General features: G+C 45.6%; 1 long non-coding RNA gene across 1 annotated transcript in view; it reads right to left on the bottom strand.

Annotated features, from left to right (window-relative positions):
* Nucleotides 1-1095: 1095 nt before the first annotated feature.
* Nucleotides 1096-26557, bottom strand: part of LOC138283233 (uncharacterized) — an 89199-nt gene continuing 63737 nt past the window's right edge. The window contains exons 3-4 of the long non-coding RNA XR_011201142.1: nt 2031-2078; nt 1096-1148 (exon numbers count right to left, since the gene is read on the bottom strand). This is a non-coding gene — a long non-coding RNA (uncharacterized lncRNA). The remainder of the gene's footprint in view (nt 1149-2030; nt 2079-26557) is intronic.

Below are 26557 nucleotides of genomic sequence, written 5' to 3'. Positions count from 1 at the left end.
TGAGCCTGGCGACAAGGTGAGCAACCTCAGAAACCAACGTATTTATCCTGCATTTTCAGGAGGAGTTGACACCTTGCTTTCTCCTTGCAGGATAGAAGGATTACATATGTGTGAACGTTTGGGCTGGCATTTGGCGCTTCTTCTTCTTCATTGACATTTTTGGTAAGACTCAGCAGCTCACGTCATGGTAAGGCTGTCACCTGTTGTTTGGGCTCATCATAATATTTGGGCCCATATTCTGGCAGTGGCAGTTGAAGGTATTGGCTGTGGTGGTTGGCGGTCCAGTTGCAGCGTGTGATCAAGAGTATTTCAGCAGTGGCGGTTGAAGCCTTGTGAAGACGAGCGCACTGAAGAAAGAAGCTGTGCTCGTGAGTGCCTACACACTGCTGAAGAGGGCTCGCGTAAACTTGTGCATCACCCGGCATGTTTCTGCTGCACTCCACAGCGTATTAGGAGTGTGAGGGTGCATGATCCTGCGCATCATCCAGCACGCATCTGCTGTTGGCAGAGGTCTGGATGAGCATTGGGCTGCACGTCAGCACACAAGGTCGTGACCTGGACGTGTGGCCATTTTGAAAAAAAAGCAACCACTACGGAGCAGTTGTTAAGCGCAGGGGCAACTAAACCATTCTGACGTATTTGAGTGCATCCCTGAACGAGTGCATGGTTGTGCAAGTAGTAGCGCATTGAGTGCAATTCCATGGGGCAGGTATCTGGGCATCTGAGTAAGCTATTTTTATGTGACATTACTCTCACTTTGCTAAATTTAAACTGCTTCCTTATTTTCATTTCTAAAAGAGTATAACATGTGCGCAAGTGCGTTGCATCTTGGGTCACCAAAATAATTCTTTGTAAATCCGGCTGATCCTACTGTGCAATGGGGTGAATAGAAAGAGTATTTTCTTAACTACGTAGCCAACTTGGAGGATTTTAATGGAGCTTTGACACCTGAGAGGAAGAAAATGATTTTAGTGTACTATTTGGGTCCAGAGGGACTGTGGATTTATAACCAGCTTCAAAAACATGAGAAGAGTGTTGGGGATTTGGATGTTTTTAAGTCGGGTGTGAGGGGGACAGTCCCGAATCATTGTGCTTACCTTTGACTGGCACCAGTTTGGTTTTCCCATCGCCCAGGAGCGCAGGAACACCTGTAGGAAAGAGAAGAAACAAACTATCAGTGAAGGAGGGAACTCCCAATAAACCAAAACAGTAATAATAGACTATTCTTTCTCGGGACAGGAGGGCAGATTTACAAGTGTTGTAGCCCAATCCACTGAGAGGTAAGGTGGAACCTAGGACCACCTTGAGGAGTGTTGTGGAGACTGGGACAAGACCACAAAAATGCCAGCAGAGGAGAAAGCATTGGGGAGGTGTGGGAGTATCTGGATGAAGAAAATTGGAGGCAGGAAGATCCCAGTGAGCAACTGGATTAGAAGAACCGAAGCCAGAAAGTCGACTCAAGCAACCTCGACCTACTGTCTGAGACGTGGTCTGGGGAGTAATGGTCGCCACTGCAGTATGCTGTCTCGTCCGCCACAACTACGGAGAGTTGGGGCTATGTGGGTGAGTGATTCGGAATTGGAGAGGGTAGCACAGTGGGTTGGTTCACAAAGCGAGAAAGGGGGCGGGAGGAAAGTCACAGGTGGGGAAGTCTTGTACTGTACAATAAGCTGTTCAAAGAAGCCGGCTGTAGAATAGTGTGTGACAGTACTAAAAAATGGTGATTTCTTTACTCCGGGTGCGCTTTTTGGGTGAATCTAGAGTCAAGAGCACGAATACCGGCAACAATAAGGAAGAGAACCTCCTATTTATGGAGGTCTAATAAAATTTTCATTTTTTATGTTGTGGGTTCTGAAGTATAGAACCAAGAGAGATTACAGGCAAAAAGGGAAGGGTGGTGTCTAAGAGAGGTAAGTGGGGTGAGAAGGGAACCCAGCTATAAGAAACCCCTCAATATTTTTTTTTGCGTTATACTATTTCCATGGGTGTCAATGACAACTGTACGTTTTTTTAAGGAACATCCTACTTACCGCCCTTTTTTTCTGAGGACAGTGGCTGTGACATTTACTCAGGATAACCTAAGAGATGAAAGAAAAACATTGTTAGTAACGTAATCCAGTGCCGATGGCCTGCCCTTCCACTGAAATCCCTGTCATTCGTTTTATAAAACTTCAATAAAACTTCAAGATTCAGAAACTTACTCGGCCTCTGCCCCCATATATCCATCTATCCCTCCTACATCGTATCTATTGGGTTAAGATGAACATTTTTCACCCACAGTGTGTGTAGCCATCATGAGGCATGTTTTTTCCAGGGAAACAAGAAAAGCATTAATCTATTGAGGATTATGGGGGTCATTCCAACCCTGGCGGTCATCGACCGCCAGGGTGGATGACCACGGAAGCACCCCCCACAGGCTGGCGGTGCTTCCCTGCCCATTCTGACCGCGGCGGTAAAGCCGCGGTCAGAAAAGGGGATCCGGCGGTTTCCCGCCGGATTTCTCCTGTCTGGGCTGAATCTCCATGGCGGCGCTGCTTGTTCCGACCCCCTTCCCGCCACCCTGTTTCTGGCGGTTTTTACCGCCAGGAACAGGATGGCGGGAACGGATGTCGTGGGGCCCCTGGGGGGCCCTGCACTTCCCATGCCACTGGCATGGACAGTGCAGGGGTCCCCTAACAGGGCCCCAGCATGATTTTCACTGTCTGCTTAGCAGACAGTGAAAATCGCGACGGGTGCAACTGCACCCGTCGCACCCCTGCAACACCGCCGGCTCCATTCGGAGCCGGCTTCTATGTTGCAGGGCCTTTCCCGCTGGGCCGGCGGGCGCTCCTTTGGCGGGCGCCCGCCGGGCCAGCGGGAAAGCCAGAATGGCCTCCGCGGTCTTTTGACCGCGGAGCAGCCAAATGGCGGTGACCGCATGGCGGGCGGCTACCGCCGCCCGCCGCGGTCAGAATAACCGCCTATGTCTCAGTTTTAAAAGAAACTAGCAATGTCTGTAGGTTTGAAAGCCTGCACGACGAGTTAGTGCGTGATCAGTTATGTGGCAAAAAAATATATATATACAGGAGAGATTGTTAGTTGAAAGAGAGTCCATTCTGAAGGACATCATGGCGATTGTGAAGAAAGCCAAAATATTGGAACTGTGCACAAAAGTTTCTCTAGCTAAGGAGAAGGAGAGTGGTGATAATGTAAACAAAAGTTCAGAGGTCAAATCCAAAAGCATGCAGCATCCAGGGCAACACAACATGAACAACGACAAACACAAGGGTGATCGTACCATCCCAATTAAGAACCTTAACTGTATGTGCTACTGATTTGGTAGCAGTGCACGCTTAGTTAGATTTGACAAATGCCTGGCTAAATCATAAGGTAAGTTGTGTGAATTCTTTATTGAGCAACCTCGTAGGATGCAGGTGAACCAGTACACACCAACCCAATATTACAAGTCTTTACCTATATGCATAGAACACGCTAACCATTCCACAATCCAAATTCTACATGACACATTTACATTGTACCCCATTACTACACAGCCCTTCCCTTTAATGTAACAAAATAAAATAAAAACAACCAAAAAAAAACAAATACTCTACTACAACTGTAACATTCCCAAATTTCTACATTCCTAAAATAATCTAAATTATTATACATCTTGATATTACAAAAGATAGACAGTGCAAAGAAATTTGTCACACTACATACTACAAACACTGGCCCTCATTATGACTTTGGCGGTCAACTGACCGCCACGCCGGCGATGGCAGTATTACCGCAACCAGGCTGGCAGTGATGACCGCCATATTATGACCACAGTGGGGATCCCTCCCATATACAGCCAATGCACCGCCTGAACCACCAGTGCAGTTCAGCCACCGACAACAGCGGTCACCATCTTCAGGCTGGAGGAACACCATTTACCGCCCACAATATTACGACATGGCAGACCACCAGGATTTCCTGTGAGGGACCACTGCCACAAAAAGCCTGGGCGAAATGAACCACATAAAAGGAGACACTCACTTCCAGGGATACAGAGGAGTCCGCAGCCGCCGTGGAACCTGGATTGGAAGTCCTGCCAATGCTGTACCTCGCAATGGGAGTCCAGGAGCAGGGACGTCAATGAAGACTACGACAGTGAGTACAGTCACCTAGCACACACGGGAGGGAGGGGAGAGTGACACATGCACAACACACACCATACACATATACCACACACATAGAGAACAATCCGCTGAAAAGTACAACAATAACATGAGCCAGAAGAAAAGAAAGCCAGGACAAATACATGTGAGTCAACAACTGTATTCTGGTTGTAATAGCACCCACAACAAAACAAAACCTTCACACAAAGGGCCATTGGCCAGTCCAAGTGTCCATGCAAATACACAGGGCAACATCATTGGCCCAACTTGACTCCTGACAACCCAAGTGACTCCACTGGGCAGGGACATTAATGTGGAAGGCAGGCACCTCAGAGGGTTGGGGGAGGACTGGGGGGGTTCTCTTGGAAGGGGAGTCCTTGGACTTAGGTTTGGGGTGGGGTCTTGGTATGCTGTTTACGGGGCGCAGGAGTGGGCCTGAAGCGGAGGGTGGGAGTGGCTGCCCTGTGCTCTATAGTGTGAGGTTTGTTTAGCAGGAATAGGGAAATTTGCAACACTAGGGGGGCCATGGGAGGACTGGGAGCTGGAGAGACTAGGCTAGGGGAGCGGGTCCTTACGTTTTGGGACAACACAGGGTGGGTCAGGTGGAGGGAAGAGGTCAAGGTGGGAAAGGAAATGTTTTTTAGGTACAGTGGGGTGGAATGTGGGAGGAGGTTTGGTTGTGTAGGTAGAGGGAGTGTTTGTAGGGTTGTAGGTGTGCTGGACTGGGTTGCAGGTGTATATAAAATGTGCATGTGTGAGGTGGATGGCTGTTGAGTGTCTGTCTGGGAGTGTTTATGTGTTTTGGAAGGAGGGGGTAGAGAGGGAGAGAGAGGACAAACAGGTCGTGTGAATGTGGATGTGATGGTGTTGGTGGTGACTGCGCATGTGGTGAAGGGGGTGCTAGTCTGCGTGTCTGCTGTTCTGGTGTCTGTGGGCAAGGCTGAACAGGTGGCAGAATCTGGGACTGAGGATGCAGTGCTTGCAGGTGTGAGTGCTGATGTGACTGTGAGGGAGGAGGTGGAGGGGGAGCCAGTGGAGGCAGTGGCTGTTGTTGTGTTTGCTTCTGTGTGTTGGTTGTGTGTTTGCTTGTGGTATGATCTGTGGTGCTTGTCTTTGCGAGTCCAGTCTGTTGTCTTGGGTGCATGCTCGCCTGACTGTGTGCTTGGGATGGGTGGGGGAGAGGGCTCCGGGACTGGGTACACGTAGTTGGAGGGGGGACAGAAGAACTAGGGGCCCTGGCTGCCGTCAAAGAGGAGGCCAGAGCCTGAAACGATCTCTGTAGGCCAGCCAAGACACCATGAATGTCCTCCAGGTAGGCATTGCATTGCTACATCTGGGATGCCAGCCCCTGGATGGCATTCACAATGGCTGACTGCCCTACAGAGATGGATCTCAGAAGGTCAATAGCCTCCTCAGTGAGGGCAGCAGGGCTGACTGGGGCAGGGGCAGTCCAAAGTGTACAAGGTGTCTCATTGGCGCACAAGGGAGGCATGTTGGTGAGGCTCACCTCTTGGCAGTGGTTGGCTACAGTCTCTGATGTCTGGCTTGCAGGGAACGTTTGCAGGGTGGTTCACCTGCTGCAGAGGGAGGGGTGCTGGTGGTCTGTGAGGCCTGTGGCAGGTCCTTCTGTCCACTAGCTGCAGTAGATGTGGAGGGCTGGTCAGTACACTGGCTAGTGGAAGGGGCCCGCTAGTGTGTTGTGGACTCACGCATGATGTTAGCTATATCACTGAGCACCCCTGCAATGGAGGCCATGGGGGAAATTGTGGGCCTGCAACTGCTGCATGTCCTCCTAGTGGTGTTCCCCCTGCAGCCTCTGGTTCTCCTGCAAGATGGTAAGTACCTGGCCCACCCTGTCCTGGGATTTCCAGTATGCTTCCAGGACATGGGACAGTGCCTCCTGGTCAGTCCCTTCCCTGGGTTGGTCCACCTCTTGGCACATAGATATCCTCCCACTGGCCCTGCCCCCGTGCCTGTGTCCCCTGAACTATGTGCCCACTGGCACCAGGACCGTCTTCGTCTTGCCTGTGAGGTGTTGACTCAGGTCCCTGTATAGTTGGGCATGCTGTTGATTGACGTGTCCTGGGGACAGAGGTTTGGGGACATTGGGTGACTGCTGTGGTAGTGGAGTCCAATGTGGGGTGTTCTGGGGTGGACTGGGTGTTGCCTTTGGTGTCTGACTGACAAGTGGTACCAGATGGGCCAGGGAGATCTTCCAGATCCAGACATCCAGAGTTGCAGTCATCACTGGGGCCTTCTGGTGGAGGACTGGGTTGACGTGGCACATGCTGCCGGCTGACATTGGTTGGGGTCCTGTGGACATCTATGATATTTGTTAATTTAATTCTCAGATACATATTCAACATTTATGGGTTTCCCTATGGGATAGTTGTGGTTTTTCCACCTTTGGTTTGTGTATGGCGATGCAATGTGGGATTGGTAGTGCTTCATGCTGACCATGCATTACTCATGTGTGTGAATGTTGTCCTTGGAGAGGTGTGCTTGAAGTGGGTAGGGCATGAAGGGGAAAAGTGTTGAGGGTGGTTATTGGGGTGGTTCTCAGTTTGGGATGGAGTGAGTTGAAGGGAGATAGGGTGACGGGGAAACTTGCAGGTGTACGTGGTAGTGGAGAAGTAATGGTGACTTACCAGTGTCCAGCCCTCCAATGATTTCAGTGAGGCCCTCAGGATGCAGGATAGCCAAGACCTTCTCCTCCCATGTTGTCAACTGTGGGGGAGGAAATGGGGCTCCACCCACAGCCAGTCTTCATGACGGCAATGTGGTGCCTGGATGCCATAGCACACCTTCCCCGGTAGGTCGTTCCACCTCTTTCTTATGTCGTCTCTTCTGTGTAGATAGGTTCCCATGGAGTTCACCGTATCCAGGATTCTCCTCTTAGTCTTCTAAATTCCTAGGTTCTTAATACTTCTACCAAAAGTGCTTTCTCTGGCACCATCAGAAGACACACTCTGACTACTCAGATTTCCATCCAAGGCCACACTCTTATTCACACTCTGACTCTTCTCCTCTCTCACAATAATGTTCCCATCTTCACATACATCACCATGTACTATTCCAGTAATGTCCTCTTCAGGTTCAGCTACTGGATTAGCACACATCTAATAGTATTTGTCTATCCAGTCATTCTCACTGTATTTCATTTTTTCCATGCTACCACATTCATGTCTAATTAACGCCAAATGACTCACTTGACATACTGTCATCATTAAATTCTACAGTGTTACTTATTAACTTCACAATCTGTTTAGGAGTACTAAATGTACTTTTTGCTTTTGCAACCTTCCTAATTGTCTTACCTCTGACCTATTGTCAAGATTTCAAGATTTTATTTAAAGTTTAAAATCGACAAAGAGGTCAACAGTAAAATATCAACAAAATAAACTTAATACTATAAAATTATTTTCATGTATAGTAAGGTTTGCCAATTAGACTGCAAAAGACAAAAGGTAGCCCATGCTTAAGAAACTCTTAAAAATGTTAAAAATTCTATAGCTCTTCATTTCATTGACCAGGATATATAGAAACTGAGCTACTGCACTGGCTGGTTTAAAACCATGTTTCAGAAACAGAGGTTTTAAAAAACAACATCTAGCGGGCTTTAAAAGAGGGGAAGCAAATTATACATGGTCAATCGTTTGTACTGCGCCCTTGCACAAGTTACAACTCCTATCAGCCCAACTTGTTCCCCACCACACGCCCACAACACAGCTTAAAGGGATGCAATTTAATCTAAACATAAGCATGCATCGGTGGACCGCATCTTCCGAATTCCACCTTAAGTAGGGCTGAGGGGCCGAAACACTTCCAGTTCTTGTTACTTCCGCCAGCTTTTTTAGTCTCCCGCAGTGGCGATTATCCTGTTCCATAGATTTAAATTTCATGGAGGATTTTAAAGTCTTTGAGGCTGCTATAGTTCATATCTTGCAGGTCTACACATTTCAGGCTAAAGTGCTTGAGTGCTTGAATAAGGTACCACATCAAAGTGCAGTCTCCCCATATCAAAGTGAAACACTCATGCCCGTATTTATACTTTTTTTAGCGCCGCATTTGCGCCGCTTTTTGATGCAAAACGCCGCAAACCTACAAAATACAATGGTATTTTGCAAGTTTGCGCCGTTTTTGCGTCAAAAAACGACGCAAATGCGGCGCTAAAAAAGTATAAATACGAGCCTCAATACTTATGTTTCCTCAAGGAGTTTTCTATTGAATGCATAATATGATAGCTCCAAGGTACTGAAGATGCCAACCCTCTAACAAAGGTGCTGACCAGCCCCGTTTTAATACGTAATGCCTCTATTTGTGCCATGGTTCTTAAATTACAAATTGATCACAAAATTTTCCCTTCTACTTTATGCATAAAGTGCCAGTGCTTAATGTGTACAGTTTCCATTATCTGTAATAGTGTAGGTGGAATTTTCATCTTGAAAATAGTCAGCAAATGAATACAGTGCCTTCGGCCGGTAGTACCATATAGTGCTGTAAGTGCATTTGCATGAGATGAGGCTTATTTGTCAAGTGGACAATATGTCTTTTCTCGCTCAACTCATCAGAGACAATTTTTCCCAGATACAGATAAGATTTAATTAGTTCTAAACGCGCTACACCCAGAAGCCATCTATAATTCAGGTGGCATCCCTTCTTATGAAATTTCATTACTTTTCTTTTATCCACATTAACTCTCAAGTAGTGCATACCCGCAAAAGCTGCTAGATCATGAAGGCCCTATTGTCAGACTGCCAATTTCACTTCATGTACTCCATGCTTGGAATCAAAATACAACTTATTCTTCCTCTGAGACATTAAAATCCATTTTTTTACTTCTTCATACTTTCTTCCCTCTATTCATCCACCCAGGGTTTGTTTGGAGTGCAAAACACATCCTCTCATTAGCCCAAAGGGACTCTCACCTACAGAGTCATAGGAAGTCATCCTACATATCCAGACCATTTTCCTCAATTCCACTTCCCAATCTTTCCTTCCTTGATTGGCCAGTTGCAAAATGCCTTTAATCAATCTATTCACTTTCTCCACAGTGCCCTTACCCCTAGAGTGATAAACTGCTGTAAATATGTGCTTAGTTGCCGCAAGTCTAATAACATTTCTCATTTCCTCTTATCTAAACTGTACTCCATTGTGTCTTAATAAAGATGCCAGAAAACCCTCTCTCAAAAATATATTGTCCAAAAACCTGATCACTGCCTTAGTGTCCACCTTGTCAGTCACCTCTACCTCCAACCATTTAAAGAACAAGTGCATCCACACTGACATGTACCTACAAGACCCATCACTCCATGTAATTGGTCCCATGACGTGCAATGCCTCTTCTTCACATGGTAATTTGGGACACCCTAGTGAACCTAAAGGAGATTTAAACATTTCTGGGATTTGTCAGCTCCTTCACAGTCCATACATGATCATACAAACCTTTTAGTCTCTATGTCTACTCTGGGCCACTAATACAATGTTTTCAGATTTCGTTTGGTACGTGGTATGCCAGCATTTCCCTCATGACAAATTGAAATAATATTATTTCTACTATCACATGGTGGTGGCCCCTGAAACACCTTTCTTGCAGTTTTTCCACAAGAATACTGCAAAATCCTTGAACACTGCAGACAAACAAAAATTCTGCCCAGAGGAAAAACATTTTAAAAACATGACAAATTTGTTCCTGATGCCAACAATTTCAACAGACAAATTTCTTGTGTCAGATAAATGTTTTGCCACCACCACCAGGTTCAATCATGTCACAAAGCAATATATTTGGTCTTGGTTCTTGAGCTGTCAATCGGCATAACCATCACCTTGTAAAGATAATTAGCCCCAGAGTTAACTCCACATAACATCCAGGTGGGGCTCTAACAGAATACTGAGATAACAAGACTGCGTACGCATTTTAGGTCGCAGCCTACCAGACAGCAGAGTTGCCTGGTTTGCTAAAGACATCTTGGGGACATTCAGAAAGGTGACCTAGGAATGCATTCTGCATGTTGCTTGCCATTGACTTTTGGTTTGTAACTCACATTTTCTTGCTTTCCATTTGCTGCCTTTATTTGTCTTAGGCAGTCCGCTTGAGTTCGGTCATTCCCTTGCCAAAACCTTATTCACAGAATCCTTCCGAGTTCTCCCTTTCTGTAAATAGGGCTGCACTACTTACTCTTATCTTGTAATATTTGCTGTGCATTCAAAGACCAAGGTCAAATGCCAGGTGTTCTCTCCCAAGGGCGCCAGTTTACTTTTCTTTCTCGGACTTAAAAGTGAGAGGATTATTTGTGACAATCTTGCTGGATAGTGGGGGTATGAAAGAGTTTTTTTTCTAGCAGAAGACAACATTTATATGAATTTATTTCAGAATATATCAGAATTATGAACACACAAACGAAGCACATTTTTTGTTATTTCTGAAGTGTGTTGGAAACAAATACTTAATATGATCAAACTAATAATTAAACTAGGTGATGCAGTTTCCACACATTTTCATCTGTGCACAGCATAGGATTTTTGTAGTAAAACTGTATGTCTGTGCAAATGTAATGGTCACTTCAATTGAAAATGTGCTATCTGTAATGGCAGTGTGCTACCACACCTTGAATTTTCTACGCCACTGCATTCTACTCTGCACCACTCCACACCACTGCACTCTACTCTGTACCACTCCACACCAATGCACTCTACTCTGCACCACTCCACTCTAAGCCATTGCACCCTATGCCACTTCACACTACGCCTCTCTACTCTACCCTGACCCACTCTATGCCAATGCACTCTTCGCCACTTTACTCTACACAACTGCACATTTCTCCATTGCACTCTACAGCACTCCAGTCTATGCCACACCAATCTACTCTGCACATCTCCACACTACACCACTGTACTCTACGACACTCTGCAACACTGCACTCTATGCCAATACATTCTACACCAATGCACTTTATTCTGTAACACTCAACTCTGTGCCCTTGCACTCTAAGCCAAGCCGCTGTATGCCACACTGATCTACCCCTCACCACTGCGCTCTATGCCACTGCACTCTACACCACTTTGCTCTATGCCATTACACTCTAGGCCACTCTACGCAACCGCACCCTACCCTGCACCACTCAACTCTAGGCCACTTCACTCTACTCTGAAACAATCTACTCTGTCAATGGCACTTCGCTGTACTCTGAAACAATCTACTCTAAGTCATTGCACTCTACTCTGTTGCACTCTACTCCGCATCACTGTATTCTGTGCCACTGCTCTCTATCCCACTCTACTCCACTCATCTCCACTGCACTCTGACACTACTCTGCACTTCACTTTCCTCCACTGCACTCTCATAACTGTACTCTGCACTACCCAACTCTATGATACTCCAGTCTACGCTACTGCACTCTATGCCACTGCACTGAATGGCACTGCACTCTACACTGCACCATGCTATGCTACTTTTCACCACTTCACTAAATGACACTCAACTCCTCTCTGCACTCTATGCCACTGCACTGTATGCTAATCAACTCTACTCTGCACCACTGCCTTCTTCGTCACTCAACTCTATGCAACTCCACTCTAAGCCACTCTACCCTACTGCACTCTTCACTGTACTCTAATCTTTGCCTCTCTCCTCTTTGCACCACTCCACTCTACGATGTTGCACTGTACGCCACTGAATTCAGTGCCAATGCACTCAATGTCATACCACTGTAGTCCTCAACACTCTACGCCAATGCACTCTACACCAGTCCACTCTACTCTGTTCCACTCCAGTGTATGCCACTCTACTCGACTTCACACTATGCCACTTCAGTATACGACACTCTCTGCCACTTCAGTCTACCACACTCTACCCCACTCTTCGCCATTTCACTGTACAGCACTCAACATCACTCTTCCCCATGCCATTAACCTTTAGCCATGCTGAACAGCAGCCTTCTGGTGTATTACATGGCTAAAACACACTGGTATAGCCAAAAGCTCTTATACAGCGAGACCTATTGGTTTTTGCCAATGATTGTTTAACCAGATCTTTAGAGTAAACTGATTACTCGTCACACTCGTATTGAACCTTTTGGCAGGAACAGTTCTAGAAGCTGGGAAAATAGGTGCTTTCCCAAAATGTTTGATTGGTTACAATTTGGTGTGTGAAAGGGATCCCTAAACACAGTATTTGAATATCGGTGATGATGTATCTTACGTGAGTGATTTATTTGGTCTAGATATATTATCTAAGCAAAGTATAAGGTCGCACTGTCTGTCTTTCTATAACTACCAATGGAACAGATTTTAAGAAGTCTGGGGAAAAAAACTTCTGATATCGTCTCCTGGAACTGGGCAAAAGAGAAATCCAAGTAGTAGCTTGTTTCACTTGGATAACTTCGGGTTATTACATCTAGGGACTGAACTCACAAGAAGCAATGAAATGCTTGCTTGGTCGTGTAGTCCTTAGAAGATGAGACTAAGGCCTGATTTATGAAAAGTTAGCACAGCCTTTGCGTAATTTTTTGACACAAAAGCAGTGCAAACGTACAAAATATAATTGTAATTATAATTGTATATTTTGTAAGTTAGCGCCGCTTTTGCGTTAAAAAAATGACGCAAAGGAAGCACTAACTTTTCATAAATTTAGGCCCTAGATGTTTTGGATCCTGGCACTCATTGTGCAGCGAAGAGTTTTCTTTCATTATTCCCATTCACCTTCACAGAGGTGCACTGAGTGAAGGGAACAGCTGGCGAAGTACAGTACCATTAAGGAGTGGAAGGATATCAAATATGGGGCTCTTCTTCTCATGCCTACGAATTCTGGAAGCTGCTGTTCCCCTGAAGCAGTTGGTGCAATTAGCCCTGTGTCTTTTCCTATCCAACAATCCAACAAGGCCTAAGCGTTTTTTGCCAGAGCTTCCCAATCCAAAATTGTTTCAAACTTTTGTCCTGTGTTATCATTTGCTGTTTACTAGATAAATAAGGAGGCTTTTGTTAAAGAAAACCACGTCGCTAAGCATTCATTCATCAATTTATATTTGCATTCATTGCCCTTTTAGATTGAATTTTTGTCCCTAACAATTAATTACGTTTTCAGTAGAAAGATTCTTTCTGGATTCTTTTTTGTGGAAGACCTCATGCTGGACTCTTTTTAATCCAGAAATCGGGTGGTAATAGTGTATTATCTTGTATTATCTGTAATCTTCATTCAAGGATTACCAATATTGCAGAGTAGTTTTTTCTGGCCTTTGTGGAATTTTCCTCCTACATGCGGCTCGGTGACAGTGAAGTGGCGGGGCAGCGGGGAAGAGGGATTAAATTAAAAATTAAAAAACTTACCTGGGTTGCAGCCGCCTTCAAAACCACGCTGCTCCTCACCTCTGCCTGCAGGCACAGGCTCCAAGCCTGCCCTGCGCCAATCCTGACGCTGCTCAGTCAGGCCGGTTCCAGGCAGACTGGGAGCCTGTGCAGGCTCTCAGAGAGCCCTGTGTGCATGTGTATTTGGCTGGCCCGAGATAGCCAGCCAAACATACATGCGCTCTGAGGGGGAGTGCTGAGTAATCCCCCTCATTGCCCGTCACCCTCATGGCCCTGCCCCTTTTCCCCCAAAACGATAATTAACAAAGTTTATTATCGTTTTTGTGGAAAAGTTTGCAGCTGCTGCTGCTGGCAGGGGCGACGCTGCTCTGCCCTTATCGAGGTGCCGCCCCTGCCTACATGGAACCTTCTTAAGGAGACTCATGATACCTTTCATGTGCATATTAAGTGTATGGCGTGACCTTTGATAATGGGAGGAGTTGCCTTTTCCTTAGACAATCAAAAAGCTAACTAGAAAGAACTTCACAGCATCCAATCCTTAACAGATTGCAGCCTCAACAACTCCACATATCTGTTGAACTATGGAAATTTCATAAGAATTACACCAACATTACTCAGAGAATTCAGCCTTAAAACAGACCTTAAGGACTACTGATATCCCACAGTTTCCTTCAGGTGCCCCAATGTTTTTGGGGATCCTATTAAATTAAGGGAATTTGTGGATTTCTGACAGAGTATTTTACTTTCTGGCATGCACAGTTTATGTACCTAATTGAGCAAAGGTGAGAGTACCTAATTATTTGTCTTACTAGATGTGCCTTAGCTTGGGCCACTCCTTTTGTTCAATAGCATAACAAAACACGAAGGTGTGCCCCTGCAAGGTGGTAAGATGAGAGGGACCTCCTCTACAAACCTCTACTTCTATTGTCCCATGACACGTGCAGAGTACACCCCAATACCCATTGCTGTCCTTATGTTTTAACTTGCAAACTGAAGTTTTTACCTTGGTTCAAACTCCTGATCAGGTGATACGCAATTGACTTTTTGAGCTATATTCTGAGCATTAGCACACGTGAACTGCAGATTACTCACTGATTTATACAGTAATCAAGCTGACCAGCTGATGTATCTTACCAGTGTTATAATACACGACTTGTTGACTATTTACAGTACTCCTTGGCGCAGTCAGAAATAGTACTGGTGTACAGAACTGTCACGTTTTAAATGTCCATACTGAGGATAGGGGTGGGTGGAGCTCATGGAGTTAGCTAAGAACTCTGTGAAATTCAGCAGATTTCCGCCTCTGGTGGAATGCCGCCTGACCTACCACCCTGGCCTGAATGTCCCACCCTGCTTAGCGCTTCCGAGATCGTACGCATTTAGGCCAGGTTGATATGCCGTTTCAGGCCTCTTGTGCTGACACAGCCCACTGGCCTGGAGCCTGTTGCTCTCAACCACACCTGCACACTTCCCTTCACCAAGTGCCCTCCTTCACAAACTTTCTACGGAGGGCCAAGCACACCCCCTGTCTTGCACCAGCCTCGCAATTGCTTCCTCTGCACCTGCACACAGCCTCAGACTGCCCTTTCTTTAGGGCACAGCACTAGCAGCAGCAAACCAGATGACCACCAGCAGCCTGATATTTTCACAAAGTGCCTAGCCTTGCTTGCCACTGGGCTCTAAGGCACTGTCTCAGGCCACACATATCTCTATCTGGCAGGGCTGCAGAACTACCACTCAGCAGCTGATGCTCCCCCGGTTTCCAGCTCTCCTTGCTGGCCTCAGCACTGTACTTCATAACACCCCTTCCTTTCCCAGGGACTCTGGGGAAACAGGTTCTTTCCAAGTGAAGCTCTGACTGCAAGTTTCCTTTTTTCCAAGCATAAACCCCTCTCATGTGCAAATACTTTCTATGCCCAGTGCCGGACCCCATTTGCACATATAAGGGAAAGTAAAATGAGGGTCTTACTTGAATGCTGGGTCCAGAGTCCCCGTTGCCAGAGGCCTGGCTTTCTGGCCCCTGCTCCCAGGCTGTTGATGACAGTGAAAGGAGGGAGGCCTGTATGCGGCTCTGGCGCTGGTGCAGCCCCTCAGCAGCAGTTTGCAGCAGCTCCACGCCCCCGACCGGCAGAAAGCAAAGCATTAGCTAGGGGTCTCCTTGCCTGTCATAGGGCAAATGCTGTCTTCATTTTGGGCAGAGTGTAAAGTGCAGCCCAGTTATGTGCCACGCAGTGCAAGCGCAGACTGCGCTTGAGCTGTGTGGTCCATAACTGGGTTGCAGTGTGTAAGCACATCGGTGAGCTCCACTCCACTAGCAGGCTAGCGGAGTTTTTGGCCGAACTCCACACCCCAAGCAGAGCGCGGAGTGCCAAAAACTCTGTTAACTCCCCTAGCGGAGCTCACTGCCCATCCTAATCAGTATGATCCCTGAATGCAACCCATTGGAGGCAAAGTTGACGATGACTGCTCTTAGAGGATTTAACTCCGCAGACTCCAAGCTCACCCTAGGGGACAGTTTGGCGCAGGATGTTGGTCCACTAGATGACACCAACTGAATGTAAGCAATAATGTCCCCTAGAGTTCTCACTATTTCCATGGGAATTAAACTGATCCAACTGAAATATCTGCATCACATCTGTTATAGCACCTCCAGACTGAATAAAATGCAGAGTGACATAGGTTCACAGTGTCTGCAATGCAGGTCTGAAATGTCAACCTTCTACCATACAATATGGTGACACGCAATTCTGTAACAGTTCTAGCAATCCATTCTCATGGTCCCATCCATAATTGCTGGCAGAATGGTTACATTTGTTCCTAAAATAGTGTTCTTATGCCTTATGGATCAGTGGGAAGTCCCCCAAGTGATGTGGTCATTAGTAGCAATGAGATTATTCATTGCCAAAAGGGATGTCTCCCTGCATTGGCATTCAGAGAGGGCCCGCAATAGCAGAATGGATCCAGGAGACTTTGTACCACCACAGAAAAGGCAGGGATGCTGGAAGAAACAGAACCAAATATGGGTGGCTTGGCCGCAGTAATTCAAGACTAAGGATGTATTTTGTATCAAAATGTTCTGCTTATTTTTTGCTATTTTTATTGTAATTTGTGCCAATACCAACAATGGGTTATGGTCCGCTGTACATTGTTATCGTGGGTAATACATCCAATAAAAAGTACTTGAAAAAAAGTAATGGTACTAGTGGATGCTTTAGCCAGCAGATGTAGTCAGGGACAGAGCTCAGTGACTCGGTGCTGGAAAAGGGAAAATATTCTGGAAATCCACAAATTGACTGAGAGAGGGGGTTGGGCAGAATGGCGTGAAATTATGAGGGGTGGAGGCACACGGGAGGCATAATGAAGAGCTGAATCACCATTGTTTAATTTCTATAAACACTTACAAGTGCCAAGACCCTACTCATGAAGCCACTGCACCACACTTTTTCCCTTCCAGAATTGTCAATGACAGTACGAACACATCTGCTGACCATCGCACTCCTGCAAGAGTGACAATTCAGACTATTCCAATCCACCCCCAGCTATAAGAATAGTCAGGGTGCATGCATTATGAATTTTTAATTTCTATCGACTTATTAAACAACAGTTGTTGTGCTCATCTCACAGTTCCATCATGTGGCAGATTAACATAAGTCCCAGTGTCGATAATTAAATGCCAGTGACGGGCACCCAAAATCACCAGTTCAATTCAAGCACTATGAGTCACTGAATTTTAGTCTGTGGTTTAATCATACACTGCAATATTTGTACAAACTCCACCACTATCTAATTTGATTTGAAGGAAAATGTGATAGTAAACCTATTTTGCCTACCTTAATTTGCCACATATAGACTGCATTTTAAGAAAACCTACTGGAGGTAGGTGTGTGAGTCTATCAAGTCTCAGAATATGATACCGGTACTGTAGCTCATTTGTCAATGCATTTGCTGGCGAGAAATTGTTTAGAATCTGGTCCCATGTTTGAGACATAAAACGCTTTGAACATTAATGTGCGGAGAGCAGCACATTGCTTGTGATATGTAGGTGACAAATCCATATTTTATGAAAAGTAACATAGTGGGTGAATGTTGTTGTTATAGAGAACATAGGCAATCCATAGTGGACAAATCAACTGCACAGCACAAACAAGATTATTTTGGAGTGCAAGAAGAAGTGGCACGAGTACAATCACAGGACCAAAGGAAAACTCGCCAGGAACCTTAAAGCAGCCATGAGGACCAGAGAAGGACCTGATGTCCAGGAGGACTTGAATCCACTGGAGGAGCAGGTGGCATCCCTCATCCGTCATTCCAACAGAGTTGGTAGCTGGAGTGGAAGGGCAGAACAGCGCTGAAGTGGATGTTCAGGAAGAACTACAGGGTAGGGCAAAACAAGGGACCATTTATTAGCAAACTGTTATGCAGGGCAACGCAGCAACACACTTTTCCTCACTTCTCTGTGCTGTGCTCTGTGAAAGGGAAAGGATATGAATGCCCAACATGTCAGCTCATCCTTCACATAACTGTCCTTTCCATGGGCAGTACTAATTTCACCAACACAGTCCAGCCCTGCCAAGGTTTTCAGGTCCACGTGTGATGTGCTGCCCCAGTCAAGGTATGACTTCTCATTACTGGTCTTGTGATTTCATTAATGCCTTCACAATACAGGATTACAAGTTACAGAATACAACAAAGTAAAAAAATCTGGACTGGAGCAGCACACCATGCATGGACCTGGGACACTTGGCAGGCCCCCTTGCACCATCACTCCATTGTGCTTGTGTTGGGGTCAGGTAGCCTAAACTGTACTATAATTTAAATTAAGTCAATTTGTCTTTGTAGATTGTCTATGTCAGGTGCTGAAGAGGTGCACGCACTGCAGTAGTATCACTCAAAGAGCCACGTGTACAGTTTCTAGTACAAATCCATAGTTGATGCAGCTGACCTGATGTGCTGGAGGATGTTGTCCCAGGTGCAGGCAGCCATGTATGAGAACAACCAACCTCCTGGCATGATCATATGGATATTGGGGATGTGGGTGAGTGCAGGTGATGTTGAGTGGAGGTTTGTGATTGGTTAGTGGAGGTGTAGATGGAGTGTGAGCTAGGTGGATCCCTGGTAGTGTAGTGCCCTGTAGGTGTGGCTCAGCATCTTTAACTACCAGTGTGTCTTAATGGTGAGGCAATATTATTTTCTTAGGTGACGTGATGTGTGTGCCTGGCAGTGGTGTGTTGGATAGTTTGGCTCTTGTGTAGCAGGTGTGTGGGAGATACTCTATTAGAGGTAATTGGTGTACCACAATCCACATGTGATGATGTCCTGGGTGATGGTCTGTTAGACTTGACATGCGGAGTTAGTGGTTCCCCAAATTTGTTTCCGGTCCAGGGAGGACCTGGCTTGGCAGTTCAGGCTGAACTGTTCCCATGGGGAACAAGGTCAAGACTGATTTTCATATGGCTGGTTCCAAACTGGGGTGGCGTGGTGAGCACAAAACGATGGATTAAACCCAGATCTTTGTGATTGAGGGTGAATGTCTGCATTGTTCAGCATTCCATCCATCATCTGGTGTTTTTGCATTTGTCACCCCAAGTGGGAAGGGTATGCCAAGACGTGGGTCCCGTGCGTGCTATGCCACCGGATTCAAGCTAGCCTGGCTGAGGAAGGGTGCTACCCTGAAGCCAGTCCCAGGATGCTTGTTTCTGGTCCAGGGAGGACCTGGCCTGGCAGTTCGGGCTGGACTGTTCCCATGGGGACCAGGGTCAAGACTGATTTGCATATGGCTGGGTCCAAACTGGAACGGCATGACAAGCAAAAACACTGATGGATTAAACCCAGATCTGTGACTGAGGGTCAATGTTTGATTTGCTCTGCATTCCGTCCATCATCTGTTGTTTTTGCATTTGTCACCCAAGTGGGAAGGGTCTGCCTACATGTGGGTCCCGTGCGTGCTATGCAAACAGATTCAAGCTAGCCTGGCTGATGAAGGGTGATACCCTGAAACCGGTCCCAGGATGCTTGTTTCTGGTCCAGGGAGGACCTGGCCTGGCAGTTCAGGCTGGGCTGAACCCATGGGGAACAGGGTCAAGACTGATTTGCATATTGCTGGGTCCAAACTGGAATGGCATTGCAAGCTAAACAAATGATGGATTAAACCCAGATCTGTGACTGGGGGTGAATGCTTGATTTGTTCTGCATTCCGTCCATTATCTGTTGTTTTTGCACTTCTAGAAAGTGGGCATTTCCATGTTCTAAAATCCCGTTTGTGTTCCTTTTCCATTCAAACCTAATTTCACTGGGGTCTGGGGGAAAACACATCTCTGCATTCCCCAGCAACAGATATAAAACTTGGACACCGAAACAACAGCAATCTGACATCTGAGGTCCTGACTGGATAGATTAGAGGGAGAGGTTTTGATACTTGGCCTCTGGGAGGCAGCTCATGGCACCACTAAAGATAAGTGTATATGTTCCAGGGACCCATGACAGACAAGACTGAAATTTAGGGGAGACATCTGTGGTTCATGGAGAAACCCTTTGAACCACCCCCAACTTCAAAGACCCACTTCAATATAACTAGGTGGATCACGCTTCAGCAACTTAGACATACACCTGCAGTAGTGCAGGATACAGTCCCCTACTGCGTGGTGCACACTGCCAGAGTTATCTGTTGTGCACAGGAGTATTTACTGTCTTGGGGAAAGATTGCACACTTTTCCTGCATTGTGGGTGGCTTGGGCACACTGTTTGCTGAAGTGTGCTCTCCAAGAGCTTGTTAGCTTGCCCCCTGTTCTGTGTGGCAGCCTCAGGGACATAAAAGACCTCCTGTCAGGGACCTACACCGTCTACCATGTCATCTGTGGAGCGGTGAACTCCTGCTGTGTACATCATCTGCCGGATTTCACTTGGTAGCAGAGGTGTGACTGTTCAACTAAGTGTTGGGTCGTGGAGACCAGATTTGTCTGGTGCAGGACCTGCAAAGTACAGCCTGAATTCAAGGAGTGTGTCCCTTCAATGTGGGTTCATTTCACATGTAAGTATTTGGTTGGTAGTGTACAGAATAATGGTTGTGGGACCCCATGTGGCCTGATGTTGTCGAGTGTTCCACATTCCTCTCATGCGACAACCTACTGCACGCTCATTGCATGCCGTGTCCGTGCTACTGGTTGCGACCCTTGGAGGTCGGGGCGTACCCGGGGCAGTGCTGCAATCTACCTCCTGTGGTACCACTGACCTGAAGTCTGTGTGTGTGTGACCGGATTTGTCTGGTGTGGCTCAAGTCATTGCGCACCAGACATTGTGCCTCATTCCAGGGAGGTACGGAACAAGAGCTGATTGTGTGGCCAGAAGTGCCTGGTGCGACTGAAGTCATTGTGCACCAGGTGCGGTGTCTCATTCCTGGGAGGCACTGCATTGATAACTTTTCATAGGCAGCGGTATTGTCTGGTGCAACGCAAGTCATTGCGCACCAGATGTTGTGCCTCATTCCAGGGAGGCATGGCAGTGGTAACTTTTCATGTGCCACAGGATTGTTTGGTGTGGCTGAAGTCATTGCACACCAGACGTTGTGCCTCATTCTAGGGAGGCATTGTAGTGGTAACTTTTCGAGTGCAGCAGAATTTCCTAGTGCGACTCAAGCCATCACACACCAGATGTTGTGCCTCCTTCCAGGGAGGCACAGGAATGGTAATTGTTTGTGTGCAGTGGGATTACCTGGTGTTCCTCAAGTCATCGCACACCAGATGTCGTGCCTTATTTCAGGGAGACACTGCATTGGCAACTTGTCAAGTGGAAGCAGAATTGTGTAGTATGACTCAAGACATCACTTACCAGACGTTGGGTCTCATCAAAGGGAGGTCCTGCATTGAACACTTTTTCTTCTGCATTTGGAAGCGTCTGGTGCAACTCAGGTCATCGTACCCCAGACCTTGTTCCCATACCAGGAGAACAGCGAATTTGTGCAACTGGGATGCACGTGGTGGTCCAAGTCATCACACCCGACATGGTGCCTACCATCCTGGGAGGTGCCAAATTGGTAACTATCTGTGAAGTGGAGTGTCTGGCCTGGCTGGGTGCCACTGTGAGCAGCTTGTCCAAGGCTTGTGTGGTCATGCTGTGCCAATGCTTTACACATTACCTCTGTGATAAGCATGACTGCTTTGTGCCAAGCTACCCAAAGGTGAGCGCCTGTTATATATTGAGTGTATTCACCCACCCCTGATGGGAGTGGTAGGTTCTGCCTGGCTAGGGCCTCGTCTCAGCCAACCAGAACATACTGCCTCCACCATGGTCATACAGGTGTCAGGGCGGAGCCATATTAAGAAATGTCTGTCCCTGCAAATAAAGTGAAAGCAGGTATAAGTGATTGTGGCAATTGGAAGTTGCATGGTGAGGTAGGTATCCAGGGTGATAGACAGGTGTCTGTGGTAGTTGGAGGGTGATAGTTTTGGGACGAGTCATGTGGGCAGCCAGAGTGAGTTCATGTTGCAGAATGTCATCACTTCCATCTTGTCATGTTGAGTATGAGAAACTAATCTCACATACAGGAAGCCATGTTGGTCAATGGCATAATGTAACTACTTTGGTGTCTCCTGAGAGTTAGTGTATGATCTGGGTGTCGTCAATGTAAGAGATGAAGTACAGTCCCTGGGTCTTAATTATGATTGCCAGAGGAGTGATGTACATGTCCAAGAGAGTAGGGCAGAGTGACGCCATTTGCTGAACTCTGGAGAGGAGCCCAATGGTTTCTGAGGGAATGGTGTGAGCATGAGCTGTTGCATACTACCAATTATGAGGGAGGCTATCCATGTCAGAGATGCTCCTTAGTTCTTAGTGTTGTGGAGTCTGGTGTTGACTGTGTGTGTTAGAAAACTACAGGATTCTACATTCAAATTTGGATCATGGCATGTACAGGCCCTTTCCCTTACATGCATTGCAGCAAGGTGGCCTCCATGTAGCATTGCAAGGATGTTTGTGAAAGATGGACCCTAGGGTCCAATAATGTACAAACGGAATGAAAGACAGTACAGCAAGGCAGCTTGGTGTGTAGTGCTCTGTGAAGGGCAGAGCCCAGGATAATGTGAGGTATAATAATAATTGAGATGTCTTGGCCAGTCCTGGGCTGCAAACAGATGGCTAGGGCGAATGCGGTTACCCTTTCTACATGCAGCAATGGAGTCTGCAGTGGTGCTAAGAAACCAGAGTTAAAACAGTACAAGCAGACAGTAGACACATGTAAAATGTGGCCCATTCCTGACCTCACTCTTTCAGACAGGGTAGCATTGTGGTGTCTGAAATTTACAAAAATAGACCCCCTAGTGAATACTGAGGTAGTGTGAACAACATACATGTATTGCCATGTGAAGAGCAAACATTGTACAACACTTGAAAAATCATATGTTCCACATATCCCTGTATACTTGAAAGTGAAGAAAATTACTGGCTAAATATTACAGCAATGACATGTCATAATGAATCATAGAATCCTCAACATATCTCTATAACTTTCTAGAGGGATAAACACCACCTTCTGTAGACCAGCCAGTCCGTGATACCAAACATGTTGAGAACAATATCCTGCCTCCAGTGAATTAAGACACTTCCAACAGCTCCTTGACATTTGACAATTCTCCTCCAGACTGTCAAGGGAAGATGACGTTGTTGGGTCTCCAGATCAACCGACGTACACAGGACATGGACCATCAACCAATGACATCACAGCTGAGGACCACCAAGTTGCTTTTCAATGGCGAATGGTAGGAGTCCAGCAGCAGATGACTGATGAGGTATGGTTGGGGATGGAGACGATAGTGGGCACTCTTCAACACGTATGTAAGTGTCTTAGCCCTAATAAGGGGTTGTCAGAGGTTATCAAAGACACCTACTCTTGGCTCCATGGGATTGATGAGTCCCCAGCTGACATTGCTGGTGTCATGCTGCAGAAGAAACAACAACACCAGCCTTCAATATCTCACAGCAGTGAAATTGGCAGGCAGCTGGATGCCCTTAATACATCCATTCAGTCCCTGGACACCAAGATAGACTCTTTCATGGCAACAATGAGTGCCCTTAATAGCAACAACGTTGCTTTGTTGGCTAACCAGGACACCCTTGCCAGTGCTTACCATGCTGCCTTATTTGCACTCACAAATGTTGCTGGGTATATGGAGTCACATCTACTGCCTCTGAGGTGTGTGTGCCTGAGGCTAGTAACATCTTCAGCTGCCTCCCTTTCAAACACCACAACTTCCAACGGAGGCAGAACACCCATCAGAGGAAGAAGATGTAGAATTCCCCATTTTCCAATGAAGAAGGTCCTGATAAACATTTGTGAATACCCCTGGCCATTTTTCCTCTCTGTCCTGTGTAGGACATCATGACAACCTCTTTGTAAGTCAGGACAGTACTTTTTGTTTGTGCTGTACTTTATTGTGTCCACTTGTGTCCCTAAATCCATGCAATACCTGATAATGGCAATGTTTTCCTCCGCATTGATCTCACTACACATATGTAAATGCGCTGTAACATATATAAACAAATGTATTTTTACACAAAATACCTATTTGATCTGACATATCTGTAAAACATTTTAAGAATAAACATGCTTACATGTAATGTGAGGATAGGAACCTCTGGAAAAAAAAAAAATTCTTGAAAGCATATTGAGATTTATATGGTTGTTCCTCAAATGCCTACAAACATATTGTAACTATAACTCCCAATGTCACTTTTGTTAAGCTGAAGAAGAGGGAGCTCAACTTAATTGCTCATGCTGCATTTGTATGTGCACATACTCCAATTACATTCAGTGCAATGTTATGATGAATAATGTATACTTTATCAATGTCATGTCAACAAGATGCATTATCTTGATACCCACACAGTGAGAATGTCCTAATAAAGTACACACAGAATTACTACCTATAAATGGATGTGTGAAGCATGTGAGTTCAGAGCACTGTAACAAATGTCAACTTCAATGTTGCAATGTACAAATTACATCATTTCCAAATGTGAAAACATTGTAACTCACAAAAAACATAACCAACAAAATAAAACTCTGGATGGTTGCACAATACTAGCCAGATAGTCATGCCCATAATCCTCATGGATAAGCATTGTACTTGTGCCATAGAAGGATGCACAAGAGCAACCCATTACTTTAAATGACAGTGGCCAAGACATGTAAGTGCTCCTTACCTCCCCCTGTGTACACTGAAAAGTGTTGAGTAATTCAACAAGGCCAAAATAGATGACTTATATTATTCTCCCACAGAGAGGCCTCACATATTTTGAGAGCGAGTGTATCCACATATCAAATCATTTGCACACACAAAGTTAGCATAGGTGGAAGACCAGTGATGCTGCATTAATGCTACATCTCCCCAGGGGAGGAGTAAATGGGAGACATATGAAAAATGTTTGTTATCTGCTTTTTCTAAGTGAGCTGCATGATGTGGCACAATAAACAAGAAGTAAATTCAAATAATGATGGGCGATGTCCAGGCAGGTGTCACTTTCTGCAAAATTAAAATCCACATAACAATGCAGACCTCCTTTCGCAATGGTGCAAGGGTGTTAATATTAATGCTATGCAATAGTTTAGGTCACAATTCAGGCATGATGGAGCATTCTGTAATGAAAAGTCAAATTAAACACTTGCCTACCCACTACCTTTCCACAGGGTGCTACAGTAGGAGACTACCTATTTTGTGCTGTGTGTAATCTCACTTTCTGAGCTCCACATTTCAGTGTCTAAAGTTTGAAAATGGTGCAATACTGAACTCAAATCCGAGGAAGACTTACAGTTGTCCAGGGGCCTCTAACAAAGCAACATATGCCAACAATGAACTTAGGACATTTTGTCCATGTACTCTACTCACCTAAGACAATAGTGCCAACTCTTGACAAATAAAAAGCATCCAGCTAGAGAAGAGTGATACATTTATCAGTGTTGAAAAAATATTATCTATAAAAACTAACCAACCCTACCTATTCTACACTTACTATCCTTAACACTAGTCTATACTAACTTATCTAAATCTTAACCTATCTTATCCACTATTCACATATGACAAGTTAAACATCAAACCTCATCCTCCTTATTTCACATTGCTCAGTACAATACAAACATCTCCTCCATCCTAAACATATACTAACTACACATCGAAGCCTAAAAATATGATTTTATTTTCTTTTTTTAATTCGTTTTCTTATCCTACCCACAAAACATTAACCCCTTACCCACACACAAGCCTACCATACGAAGAATACACAAAAAAACTACTACCTAAAATGTCTTAAATATCTAAAACGTATCTAAACTAAACCTACACCTACATTAAACCCTAACTATTAGTACGACTACTAAAAATAAAAACAATTATCAACAATAACAAAAACTGGTAAGGGAATGTTGTGAGGGAGCCAGTGAGATCTGTGTTGCAGTCTGCTCCAGTGCCTCCTGGCATGTCAATAATATTTCTTAGATGCTTTTACCCGCTTTTTCTCTAAGTGCGCCATCCTCCTATCCTTCCCCTGCAACATTTTGACAATGGTAAAACTCAAAGAGGATGGTGCAGCATGTCTGCCCTCTTTTTTTCCTGTGGCTGCCTGGTTTGATCCACTTCATGGTCCCAGAGTGGGCTGTGTGCTGCCCTGCTGCTGTTTGCCACTCTGAAATTCTTTTGCTGCAGGGGTCTTCTACGGGCTGGACCTCGTTCCTGATCCCCATCTGCCACTAGCGTTTGCCTTCTTATATACATGACCCATTTTTCGATAGCCATTGGAAACTCTATGAACGTGGACATAGCCTGTCCATCACAGCTCAAATATATTGGCCATGCCTGACATTATCTAGGGAGTATATGTAAACACATATTAGCTCGAGTTGCAAATGTCCAGGACGTTTACCAAATTTTGTTTAACATTGTCATGGAATCATCAATGCCACTCCACACCTACACCAAATCTTGAGATTGATATATATACAATAGACCCTTAGTACAATGACATCCCCTAGTGCAATATGTAAAATTGACACAGATGAGGTCAGTGTAAGTATACAATAAATCTGTTTAGTCACAATATAATAACATGCATACCACTCATACCAGTGA

The sequence above is a fragment of the Pleurodeles waltl genome, chromosome 3_1, assembly GCF_031143425.1.
Source record: "Pleurodeles waltl isolate 20211129_DDA chromosome 3_1, aPleWal1.hap1.20221129, whole genome shotgun sequence".
NCBI classification, from domain to species: domain Eukaryota; kingdom Metazoa; phylum Chordata; class Amphibia; order Caudata; family Salamandridae; genus Pleurodeles; species Pleurodeles waltl.
The sequence above is the reverse complement of the archived record's forward strand: the minus strand, read 5'-3'. Positions and strand labels throughout refer to the sequence as shown.